The sequence below is a fragment of the Pinus tabuliformis genome, chromosome 2_1 (genome assembly GCF_031772625.1).
Source record: "Pinus tabuliformis cultivar Carrire ecotype Pingquan chromosome 2_1, CPIR1, whole genome shotgun sequence".
Taxonomy (NCBI): domain Eukaryota; kingdom Viridiplantae; phylum Streptophyta; class Pinopsida; order Pinales; family Pinaceae; genus Pinus; species Pinus tabuliformis.
Genome location: NC_142299.1, coordinates 540,622,048 through 540,635,226, shown reverse-complemented (window position 1 = coordinate 540,635,226; position 13,179 = coordinate 540,622,048). Strand labels below are relative to the sequence as shown.

At 44.4% G+C, this 13,179-nt stretch overlaps 1 protein-coding gene across 4 annotated transcripts in view; it reads right to left on the bottom strand.

Moving 5' to 3' along the window:
- Positions 1-13,179, bottom strand: part of DCL2 (dicer-like 2) — a 538,569-nt gene that overhangs the window by 375,471 nt on the left and 149,919 nt on the right. The gene's annotated exons all lie outside the window — the stretch shown is intronic.

The following is a 13,179-nucleotide window of genomic DNA, read 5'->3' as shown; positions in this document are numbered from 1 at the left end:
ACGGCATTGAGGTTGTTTTCCCAATCCAATTGATCCTCCCTGTGGCCAAATTCTTGCAGGGAGAGAAGAACGAGGAAAATGACATGGCAAGGAGGATGAGTGACTTGGCTAAAGTTCATCAGGTCAGAGAACAACTGATTGAGAGTTCTGCAATACATCAAAGGAAAATCAAGGAAGCTTTTGACAGAAAGGCAAAGATGGACAATTTTCAGGTTGGTGACTAGGTTCTCAAATGGGATGCACTAAAGGAAAAGAAAGGCAATCATGGTAAATTTGATGCTCTATGGACAGAACCTTTTGTCATTTCTCAGGTCCAGGGGAACCATACTTTCATGCTGCAAAGTTTGGAAGGAGAAACAGTTTTTGATAGCCCAGTTAATGGGCGGTTTTTGAAAGTTTATTTTGTTTAAGGCTTTCCGGCCTCAGCATTGTAAATATGTTATTTTTGAATTTTTAGTGTAGGCTTATACAGACTCCATGCCCAAGGGAATACTAGGCAATATTTTTGATCTTATTTTTTTTATGTAAAGGCCAGTGGTCTATGGTTCTTGAAACCTCACAGGGAGGATTTCATCCCCAGAAGGAGCCAGTGTTAGCCCTGAGATGCAGTGCTGACTTTTTGAAGGTTGAAGGATAAGCTTCGTCTGCTTCTTTGCTCTTAAAGGGTCCCACATGGGCCATATTTCCCCTTCTCTTCTTACCCCGCTCACATTTTACCCTTCCCACTTCCTAAATTAACCTTCATGCCCCGACAAAACCCTCTTTAACCTTAGCCCCAAGCGCGAAAGCCAAAAGCACCCATAAGACCTTACCCATATGTCTTACACGCTCATAATACGTTCCACTTCCCTCCGCCATCGATCTTTTCCCGCCGATCCAATGGCCCACATTCTTTCCGATCAATGCATCATGCACAATCGTTCTCCACTGTTAAATCAACCCCGCAAGATCTAACGGTCAGCACCCATATCGCACGGACAACTAGCACGAAAGGTACCCACGCGATGAGGGCGGTTTTCCTCTCTCCTCCGCCGCTACGTGTCATCCACTAAATGGCATCGTGCGAGTTCTGACACTTACCACTTACCGCCCAATGCCCGCCCAATAAAAATTGTTTTCACTCAAACCAAACAGCCCCGCGTGTTACCGTCCGCGCATCTCTGCCGCCCGATAACCGTCCAATCTGCCTACCTGGATGATCCAACGGCCTGGACATGTTTAGCTCCCGCCGCGGCCGCCAGCCTCCAAAAAAGCAATCCTCACCACACATATCCCTTGATTTGATGGCCACCATTCACGATCACCCCAACCGTTCATCCGCCCATGCACTCCATACCCACGTCCTATTTGTTACCCGAAGGAGAAGATGGCTGACTCTGTCAATCATGCGACAGTCTGACCATGGAACTGAATTAAAGGAAGAGCATGGTCGAAGGATAAAAGGACACAGCACGACTCAGCAACCGAATTAAAGACAGTTAATGGTAGTTGGTGGTCAATTAAGACCCCTCCATCCCTAAAACGGCTAAGAGCCATTGTAATGATAGAGGATAAATAGCCAAAAGAAAGATGTAACAAGCGTTGGCAATTGTTTTTCGGTTGAACTTCTAAAGACTGTAGATACTCTGTAACTTGCAGCGTCTCATCTTCATTTTCAGCAATGCAAGCTTCTTTTGTTATTAATTGCTCAATGCCCATTTCTTCTCTGTTCTAAGCTTGTGCCTGATGTGTTGTATTCATGATTTCTTCTAAAGTCTAATACTAGATAACTGTCATCTTATCACTGGCTTAGACAATTGAATGCATCAGTGAGTGGGTCACTCAAGTTTTTGTTGTATCTAATGCAAGATAATTGTCATCTTATCTCTGCATTGATAGATTAGATTTGCAAGCTTCTTGACTAGTTGCAGTTGGCCATCATACATTCTGTATGCATTCGCTGGTGTGGTTAGTATTCTTCGCCTATTCACCTAATTCCCAAATTGTTGAGCATTGGTGGTCTAAGGCCTTATAGTCTAAGGGTGTTCATGCATGTCTGGAGTGAAAATAGAGTAGAAGTGGTTATCTGGCTTGAACCAAACCATCACCCATCCTAATAAGTTCCTAGAACCATATTGAAAATTATATGTTACTAGGCATCTCCGAGCTACAACCTAGGAGAGTTTCCCGGAGTCCTAACAGAACCATCAGAGAACATTTGGTCAAATGGAAGGATCTTCCGGAGGAGGATGCCACATGGGAGGGTGAACAGGTATTATAGCATCCAGCGCTTGCATTCCTTGAGGACAAGCAAATTTTGGAAGGGGGGACTGTAATATCCCCAATTTCCTAAGTATAGAAAGGGAATTACTCATTTTTTATCAATTTTGACCATTAGAAAATATTTTGGAGGTTAGACTTAGGAAAAGGTAAAAATTTTAGTTTTGGTGGGATGTGGGGGGCTCTCACAAAGGAATAAGCACCCACTTAAGGAACACACACTTGTGAAAGAGGAGAATTGGAGGGAACACTCGGCCTAGTGGAGAATTGAGATTGGGCCCCAGCAAGGAGAAAGGAGGTAGCAAACTTAAATAGAAGGTGAGGACCATTATTTGGGGCTTTCTGTCAATTTTACTTCTGAACTAAGTGTTTGCTTTAGTTGTCCATCTAAGTGAACAAGTGTTGTTTAGCACAAGAGATTCCAAGCGGAATTCTCAGCTCTTGCTTTAGTGGACCTAAAGTGCCACCCTAGGGGAGTGAATTGTCACACTTAGATATTTGCTCAGGCAGAGAATTTAGGGCTTATCTCAACTCTACGAAGTACAGGACGCTGGGGAGAAACTCTTGGCACTTGGGAAAAAATCTTCTAAGGGCAACAACCTTGCCAGATAAATTAGAGTTGAGTTGGGACATCAATTGCAGATATTTTGGAGTGATTTGGTGGGCTGGAAATTAAGGGATTTGTTGGGGGGGGGTGGGGGGTTTCTCAGGGCCTGCGCAGTTCCTAGGCAAAGGAACCTGTGGGAGTTTGTGGCAGTGCTTTTTGGTGCTTTTGGTGGCTGGTAAATTGTGGGGAAGAAACTGTAGAATTTTGATGGTGAATTTGGGAGCTCACTTCGTGGATTAGAGGAGTTGCAACAATGAATTCTCAAGGCAGTGCAATAAGCCAATTGAACCAGAAATTCACACTATTTGTGGGTTTTCGGTGGAGCAGATTGGGACCAATTCCTTTTTGGGTCTTGTGGGGAAAAATTAGTGGAGTCTATGACAGAAATTTCAGGCCAATACAAGCATTCCAACAGGAGATTCGATCCATTTTCAATTTGATTTATATAGTAATTGTTGTAGCAAATAAATTGTTAAATTAATCTCCCGATCAGGATGCAAGTCGATGTCAGAGAGTTCGGGTTGGGATGTGATATGGGTAGTACGAAGTCCATAACAACCGCCGCCCCCCACATGCTCAAGGCAGGGAGTGCGGTGTCCTTCGGAATGAATGCATGGATGGTGAGTGGGCAAGGTGGCGGAGAAAGGAATAAGGAAGGGTGGGGGAGAAGGTTAAGGCATTCAACGTGTAGGATAGGAGAGAGCAGCTGTGGAGACGAGAGGCAACTCAAAGCTGGGGAGGGGCGAAGGCAAGCAAGGAACCTTGTCTGCGGACAACAAATGAATTCCCGGTATGTAATTTGTTCCTGCTCTTGTATTGATTCCATGATCTGGCTGGGGTTCTACTGAGGCGAAGGGAGGGGCAAGCTGCCGTGGCAATGGGGATTAGCTTTGTATGGGATGCATTGGGGGCGAAAGGGTATGCCATGGCCTAGTTCTGCGTTCTAATTCTAGCCCAATCGAACCAGAAACTTGGTTGTGGAATTGGCAAATGCAGGCTGAGAAGATATGCAGGTCTATCCTTAGTCTCTCAGGCCAGTGGAATAAGGGATAGTGGGATTGCCATTCCTGGGGGGCTGGGTGCCAAAGAGAGAGGCACGAAAGAGCTAAGGGCAGGGGGATGGGAATTCAGCCATGGCAGTAGGATGCAGAGAGACACTTGGGAAACTGGGCACCCGCATAGCACTAAGGGCAAAGCTAGGGATCCCAGGCGACAATCTGGGCGGAGGGGCAAGCAAAGCCATGGCTCGCATCTGCTGGCTGAGGGTGCAAAAAGCGGGTATAATTGCAGGCGTCCTGCCAGGCTCTAGACGGGCCTGTGGGCTTGGCTCCAGATGCAGCGGGACGATCGGCAATTGAGCCATAGCAAGGGGGAGGGGTACTATGAGGAGCCCCGGGAGAAGAGTCTGAAACCCACTTCCCTTGGCCACCTGCGGGCTCTGGGCTACCTTAACACTCAGGCGGAGAAGTATGTAAGAGCGGCACTGTATGAATGGCACAGATGGGATGTTGAGCAAGGTTTGACGAACCTAACTTCGTTTGGATGTCAACAGGGCTCCACTACACAGGTTATGGCTCGAGCAACGAGAGGACGAGGGCGTGGTAGGAGAGGTCCGGCCCCCCGGACAGACAAGGGGCTGAGCACGTCGGAAGCTCACAGGGGTCGTAAGCCTGTCGAGCACCTCATAGCAAAGGCAGCAACGGCATACCGAGACGGGACGGACACGAGAATTCGGAAGCTGATCGAAGACTGGGAAGCGGAGATTAAGCAGGAAAGTGAATCAGAGGAAGAACTCGACAATTGGAGGACACTGGTACCAGATCCAGGGAATACCCATGGGAGAATTACTCAGTTTAAACACACTCTTTATCTGTATTTCTTAATGAAGAGCCTTCTTGGAAAAGCGATGAAATAAATCTCTGTGGGGATGGCGACTATAGTGCAGGGCCTACCAAACAATAAAAAAGATATGGAGAAAATCCTCTTCCAGTTGCACAAACAGGACATCAAGATGGATCGAATCGACCGCCACATCCCTTGCATTCTGGAGTTGTATGGAATGTTAGGGGCGACTGTTGAATATCTTACTCCTGTTGCTCCTGTCTCAGATGAGCAAAAAGACTAGACTTCCCATGCATAGTTTTTGTTTATGTGGTTAGCTTTTAATTTTCCTGTTGCATATGCTAGTTTTTACAGTTATGTAGTATCTGGACATGAGATTGAGACTTATCTAGCTTGGCTAGAAAGACTAAACAATTCTGTTTTTTGGATGGCTTATAATGTTGATCGGTGGCCAACAGACTTGGTTTCCCCTCAAGGCAAGTTGAGGCCACCCAATGAACCTGTGTGGTGTAAATTTGCCTAATATATAATAGAAAATGGATGGATCTGCCAAGCTTAACAAAAAAAAATTGTTAAATTAATTAACAATTAGAAGAATAATTTCCAGTTGCTGCAATAGGATTTCAGTGTTGAAATTTTCACACTTGAACCCTCATGGTTGCCCCAAAGTGAAATTTGTTAGTTTTTAATAGCACCGGACAGGTGCTCTAGCCTCTATGGTGTCTATGAGGATAAGGAACACAGGAGGATAATTATCTCCGAGACCCAAAAAAAGTTTCCAAGGAAAGTGCCTTACTTAGATTAATTAGCCAATTATTAAGTATTTTCCGAAGTCTAACTTAAGAAAACTAGTTAATTCAAGCTGGTATACGGCATTGAGGTTGTTTTCCCAATCCAATTGATCCTCCCTGTGGCCAAATTCTTGCAGGGAGAGAAGAACGAGGAAAATGACATGGCAAGGAGGATGAGTGACTTGGCTAAAGTTCATCAGGTCAAAGAACAACTGATTGAGAGTTCTGCAATACATCAAAGGAAAATCAAGGAAGCTTTTGACAGAAAGGCAAAGATGGACAATTTTCAGGTTGGTGACTAGGTTCTCAAATGGGATGCACTAAAGGAAAAGAAAGGCAATCATGGTAAATTTGATGCTCTATGGACAGAACCTTTTGTCATTTCTCAGGTCCAGGGGAACCATACTTTCATGCTGCAAAGTTTGGAAGGAGAAACAGTTTTTGATAGCCCAGTTAATGGGCGGTTTTTGAAAGTTTATTTTGTTTAAGGCTTTCCGACCTCAGCATTGTAAATATGTTATTTTTGAATTTTTAGTGTAGGCTTATATAGACTCCATGCCCAAGGGAATACTAGGCAATATTTTTGATCTTATTTTTTTTATGTAAAGGCCAGTGGTCTACGGTTCTTGAAACCTCACAGGGAGGATTTCATCCCCAGAAGGAGCCAGTGTTAGCCCTGAGATGCAGTGCTGACTTTTTGAAGGTTGAAGGATAAGCTTCGTCTGCTTCTTTGCTCTTAAAGGGTCCCACATGGGCCATATTTCCCCTTCTCTTCTTACCCCGCTCACATTTTACCCTTCCCACTTCCTAAATTAACCTTCATGCCTCGACAAAACCCTCTTTAACCTTAGCCCCAAGCGCGAAAGCCAAAAGCACCCATAAGACCTTACCCATATGTCTTACACACTCATAATACGTTCCACTTCCCTCCGCCATCGATCTTTTCCCGCCGATCCAACGGCCCACATTCTTTCCGATCAATGCATCATGCACGATCGTTCTCCACTGTTAAATCAACCCGCAAGATCTAACGGTCAGCACCCATATCGCATGGACAACTAGAACGAAAGGTACCCACGCGATGAGGGCGGTTTTCCTCTCTCCTCCGCCGCTACGTGTCATCCACTAAATGGCATCGTGCGAGTTCTGACACTTACCACTTACCGCCCAATAAAAGTTGTTTTCACTCAAACCAAACGACCCCGCGTGTTACCGTCCGCGCATCTCTGCCGCCCGATAACCGTCCAATCTGCCTACCTGGATGATCCAACGGCTTGGACATGTTTAGCTCCCGCCGCGGCCGCCAGCCTCCAAAAAAGCAATCCTCACCACACATATCCCTTGATTTGATGGCCACCATTCACGATCACCCCAACCGTTCATCCGCCCATGCACTCCATACCCACGTCCTATTTGTTACCCGAAGGAGAAGATGGCTGACTCTGTCAATCATGCGACAGTCTGACCATGGAACTGAATTAAAGGAAGAGCATGGTCGAAGGATAAAAGGACACAGCACAACTCAGCAACCGAATTAAAGACAGTTAATGGTAGTTGGTGGTCAATTAAGACCCCTCCATCCCTAAAACGACTAAGAGCCATTGTAATGATAGAGGATAAATAGCCAAAAGAAAGATGTAACAAGCGTTGGCAATTGTGTTTCGGTTGAACTTCTAAAGACTGTAGATACTCTGTAACTTGCAGCGTCTCATCTTCATTTTCAGCAATGCAAGCTTCTTTTGTTATTAATTGCTCAATGCCCATTTCTTCTCTGTTCTAAGCTTGTGCCTGATGTGTTGTATTCATGATTTCTTCTAAAGTCTAATACTAGATAACTGTCATCTTATCACTGGCTTAGACAATTGAATGCATCAGTGAGTGGGTCACTCAAGTTTTTGTTGTATCTAATGCAAGATAATTGTCATCTTATCTCTGCATTGATAGATTAGATTTGCAAGCTTCTTGACTAGTTGCAGTTGGCCATCATACATTCTGTATGAATCCGCTGGTGTGGTTAGTATTCTTCGCCTATTCACCTAATTCCCAAATTGTTGAGCATTGGTGGTCTAAGGCCTTATAGTCTAAGGGTGTTCATGCATGTCTGGAGTGAAAATAGAGTAGAAGTGGTTATCTGGCTTGAACCAAACCATCACCCATCCCAATAATTTCCTAGAACCATATTGAAAATTATATGTTACTAGGCATCTCCGAGCTACAACCTAGGAGAGTTTCCCGGAGTCCTAACAGAACCATCAGAGAACATTTGGTCAAATGGAAGGATCTTCCGAAGGAGGACGCCACATGGGAGGGTGAACAGGTATTATAGCATCCAGCGCTTGCATTCCTTGAGGACAAGCAAATTTTGGAAGGGGGGACTGTAATATCCCCAATTTCATAAGTATAGAAAGGGAATTACTCATTTTTTATCAATTTTGACCATTAGAAAATATTTTGGAGGTTAGACTTAGGAAAAGGTAAAAATTTTAGTTTTGGTGGGATGTTGGGGGCACTCACAAAGGAATACGCACCCACTTGAGGAACACACACTTGTGGAATAGGAGAATTGGAGGGAACACTCGGCCTAGTGGAGAATTGAGATTGGGCCCCAGCAAGGAGAAAGGAGGTAGCAAACTTAAATAGAAGGTGAGGACCATTATTTGGGGCTTTCTGTCAATTTTACTTCTGAACAAAGTGTTTGCTTTAGTTGTCCATCTAAGTGAACAAGTGTTGTTTAGCACAAGAGATTCCAAGCGGAATTCTCAGCTCTTGCTTCAGTGGACCTAAAGTGCCACCCTAGGGGAGTGAATTGTCACACTTAGATATTTGCTCAGGCAGAGAATTTAGGGCTTATCTCAACTCTACGCAGTACAGGACGCTGGGGAGAAACTCTTGGCACTTGGGAAAAATTCTTCTAAGGGCAACAACCTTGCCAGATAAATTAGAGTTGAGTTGGGACATCAATTGCAGATATTTTGGAGTGATTTGGTGGGCTGGAAATTAAGGGAGTTGTTGGGGGGGTGGGGGGTTTCTCAGGGCCTGCGCAGTTCCTAGGCAAAGGCACCTGTGGGAGTTTGTGGCAATGCTTTTTGGTGCTTTTGGTGGCTGGTAAATTGTGGGGAAGAAACTGTAGAATTTTGATGGTGAATTTGGGAGCTCACTTCGTGGATTAGAGGAGTTGCAACAATGAATTCTCAAGGCAGTGCAATAAGCCAACTGAACCAGAAATTCACACTATTTGTGGGTTTTCGGTGGAGCAGATTGGGACCAATTCCTTTCTGGGTCTTGTGGGGAAAAATTAGTGGAGTCTATGACAGAAATTTCAGGCCAATACAAGCATTCCAACAGGAGATTCGATCCATTTTCAATTTGATTTATATAGTAATTGTTGTAGCAAATAAATTGTTAAATTAATCTCCCGATCAGGATGCAAGTCGATGTCAGAGAGTTCGGGTTGGGATGTGATATGGGTAGTACGAAGTCCATAACAACCGCCGCCCCCCACATGCTCAAGGCAGGGGGTGCGGTGTCCTTCGGAATGAATGCATGGATGGTGAGTGGGCAAGGTGGCGGAGAAAGGAATAAGGAAGGGTGGTGGAGAAGGTTAAGGCATTCAACGTGTAGGATAGGAGAGAGCAGCTGTGGAGACGAGAGGCAACTCAAAGCTGGGGAGGGGCGAAGGCAAGCAAGGAACCTTGGCTGCGGACAAGAAACGAATTCCCGGTATGTAATTTGGTCCTGCTCCTGTATTGATTCCATGATCTGGCTGGGGTTCTACTGGGGGGAAGGGAGGGGCAAGCGGCCGTCGCAATGGGGATTAGCTTTGTATGGGATGCATTGGGGGTGGAAAGGGTATGCCATGGCCTAGTTCTGCTTTCTGATTCTATCCCAATCGAACCAGAACCTTGGTTGTGGAATTGGCAAATGCAGGCTGAGAAGATATGCAGGTCTATCCTTAGTCTCTCAGGCCAGGGGAATAAGGGATAGTGGGATTGCCATTCCTGGGGGGCTGGGTGCCAAAGAGAGAGGCACGAAAGAGCTGAGGGCAGGGGGATGGGAATTCAGCCATGGCAGTAGGATGCAGAGAGACCCTTGGGAAACTGGGCACCCGCATAGCACTAAGGGCAAAGCTAGGGATCCCAGGCGACAATCTGGGCGGAGGGGCAAGCAAAGCCATGGCTCGCATCTGTTGGCTAAGGGTGCAAAAAGCGGGTATAATTACAGGCGTCCTGCCAGGCTCTAGACGGGCCTGTGGGCTTGGCTCCAGATGCAGCGGGACGATCGGCAATTGAGCCATAGCAAGGGGGAGGAATACTATGAGGAGCCCCGGGAGAAGAGTCTGTAACCCACTTCCCTTGGCCACCTGCGGGCTTTGGGCTACCTTAACACTTAGGCGAAGAAGTATGTAAGAGCGGCACTGTATGAATGGCACAGATGGGATGCTGAGCAAGGTTTGACGAACCTAACTTCGTTTGGATGTCAACAGGGCTCCACTACACAGGTTATGCCTCGAGCAACGAGGGGACGAGGGCGTGGTAGGAGAGGTCCGGCCCCCCGAACAGACAAGGGGCTGAGCACGTCGGAAGCTCACAGGGGTCGTAAGCCTGTGGAGCACCTTATAGCAAAGGCAGCAACGGCATGCCGAGACGAGACGGACATGAGAATTCGGAAGCTGATCGAAGACTGGGAAGCGGAGATTAAGCGGGAAAGTGAATCAGAGGAAGAACTCGACAACTGGAGGACGCTGGTACCAGATCCAGGGAATACCCATGGGAGAATTACTCAGTTTAAACACACTCTTTATCTGTATTTCTTAATGAAGAGCCTTCTTGGAAAAGCGATGAAATAAATCTCTGTGGGGATGGCGACTACAGTGCAGGGCCTACCAAACAATAAAAAAGATATGGAGAAAATCCTCTTCCAGTTGCACAAACAGGACATCAAGATGGATCGAATCGACCGCCACATCCCTTGCATTCTGGAGTTGTATGGAATGTTAGGGGCGACTGTTGAATATCTTACTCCTGTTGCTCCTGTCTCAGATGAGCAAAAAGACTAGACTTCCCATGCATAGTTTTTGTTTATGTGGTTAGCTTTAAATTTTCCTGTTGCATATGCTAGTTTTTACAGTTATGTAGTATCTGGACATGAGATTGAGACTTATCTAGCTTGGCTAGAAAGACTAAACAATTTTGTTTTTTGGATGGCTTATAATGTTGATCGGTGGCCAACAGACTTGGTTTCCCCTCAAGGCAAGTTGAGGCCACCCAATGAACTTGTGTGGTGTAAATTTGCCTAATAAATAATAGAAAATGGATGGATCTGCCAAGCTTAACAAAAAAAAAATTGTTAAATTAATTAACAATTAGAAAATAATTTCCAGTTGCTGCAATAGGATTTCAGTGTTGAAATTTTCACACTTGAACCCTCATGGTTGCCCCAAAGTGAAATTTGTTAGTTTTTAATAGCACCGGACAGGTGCTCTAGCCTCTATGGTGTCTATGAGGATAAGGAACACAGGAGGATAATTATCTCCGAGACCCAAAAAAAGTTTCCAAGGAAAGTGCCTTACTTAGATTAATTAGCCAATTATTAAGTATTTTCCGAAGTCTAACTTAAGAAAACTAGTTAATTAAATCAAATTAATTGAGGTAAATCGATTTTGCCCTAGAGACTTCCAAAAAAGTCACTTGATGGGGTCAAGATGATCTTAGCCATCGATTGTGATTAGATCATAGTCGTTGATTCGTCAACTACAGATTATAAGAGGAAATCGATGGGTCAGTTGGAGACACATCAAGGAGTTTGACTTACCCAGATGTAGTGATTAGCAAGGGCGCAGTTTCAGCAAGGGAGACACTAGTAGAAGGGTTTCAACAGAGATTGGGGAGAAACTTTCCAAAGGAATTTTCTTAGTGATTTCCAGTTTCCAGTGGAAGGAAGGAGATCAATTTCATCAGCAAAAGAGGAGGTCGAATTCAACAATGTGAGTAGCCAGTGTGAGTGACAATGAGGAGCTTGTTTCAGTTTTCCAATGTCGAATCTATCACCTGAAGGTAGTGTGAGTTGGTTAGATGAAGTGTTGGAGGATGTTTTACTTACAAAAGAATTTTCCCAAAGGTGGTGCAACCAGCGCGAGTTGACGGGAGGAGTGCGAGTTGCACAAGGAGGCCGAATACACCTGCAGAGGGAGACTTTTGGCTTTCCAGATCATTTTTGTGAATAGAAAAATATTTGTCGGAGCTTTCCTAGTGAGCGGCAAGTAGATTGTAATTCTCAATTTTTGCTGAAGATTTAATAATAAAACCCTCATCTACAAAACTAGTTTCCCACATTGGGGTTTTTCCAAGGAAAATTTGTCCAAAAATATCGGTGTCAATTATTTTGTGTGTGTGCATTATTTCTCAGTCCCTGTATTTATTTCTGAAAATTTTAGTGATTTAATCATTATTTGTTGTAAAAAAAAATCTGAAGACAAATAATCTCTAGTAGATAGAAGATTAAATTCTAGTTGTTGTAATTAAGGAAATTTCACAAAGTCAACCCCCTTGGAGCATGTGGAACGTTGCTTGGGGAGTGCATATGCATCATGAATTGTGACACTACCATGAAGAATGATGGCCATCACCAAATTGGCATGCAGACAAGTGGGGAACAAATAGGTGTGCCGAGATAAAAGAAAAAAGGGAAACTTTCAAAAAGCAATCACCTTTATAGGGCTTTCAACAATAAATGTTCCCTTAAATCATGTGTTCGGACTCCGAATAGGTCCACCTCCATCACTCCCACATACTACAACCCAAGAAATAAGAATGCCTATCAAGGCATGGAGTTACCGCCCACAAAGGGGTAGTCAGCAAAGAAACAAAGCCAAACACCATGAAGATAAAGCTAAGAAGACTGGCCATGACTGCCCACCATCGGATATCTGGGGTACTATTACCCCTCATGTCAACAAGGGTACATATGAACACTTTCCAGTGTTTATTACCACCACGATAAGCCTAAGGTCACAAATTAAAGCGAAGTAAAAACCATGTGAGGCCCTGTATTGTACTCGGATTGTACAACATGGGTTGGAGCTTTCATCACTTTAACATACAATCTGAGTGGTAACAGGTCTGAATTCACGAGAATGGTTTGCACTCTATTTTTGGAAACCTCGACTTTCATTGGAGTTACCAGGAATCTATTTGAATGCATGTCCGTTCATAAAGCTATTTGCCAAGGATGGCCATTGATACCATATTTATATGTATAATCAATTGATACTCTCACCTATTTGTTGGAAGCAACAAATATGTAGGAAAGAATTCAAGGAATTTGAATTCTTGGAGAGAAAAAGGTCATCCATAACCACATTGTAGATGATTCCATGTTGTTTGTTTGGTTAGAACCACAATCAACGGAAGACAGGCTTTGAACTATTTGGCCACTTCTGTTAATCTTTTGGTGCAATTATCAGCAATCACAAATTCTAATTGTAGCTCAACAGTGAAGAGAAGACCCGTAAATGGATCTCACAATGCTGCAAAAAGATTGAAATTGAGGACAACTCAGCAATATCTACGCATAGCTTTTGGAAATGGTATCTCTCCCTCCAGCATGTGGAATTGATGCCTGGATAAGTTGTAGTTGAAGATTCAGCATTGGAATTACAGACATTTACTTCTTGGAGATACG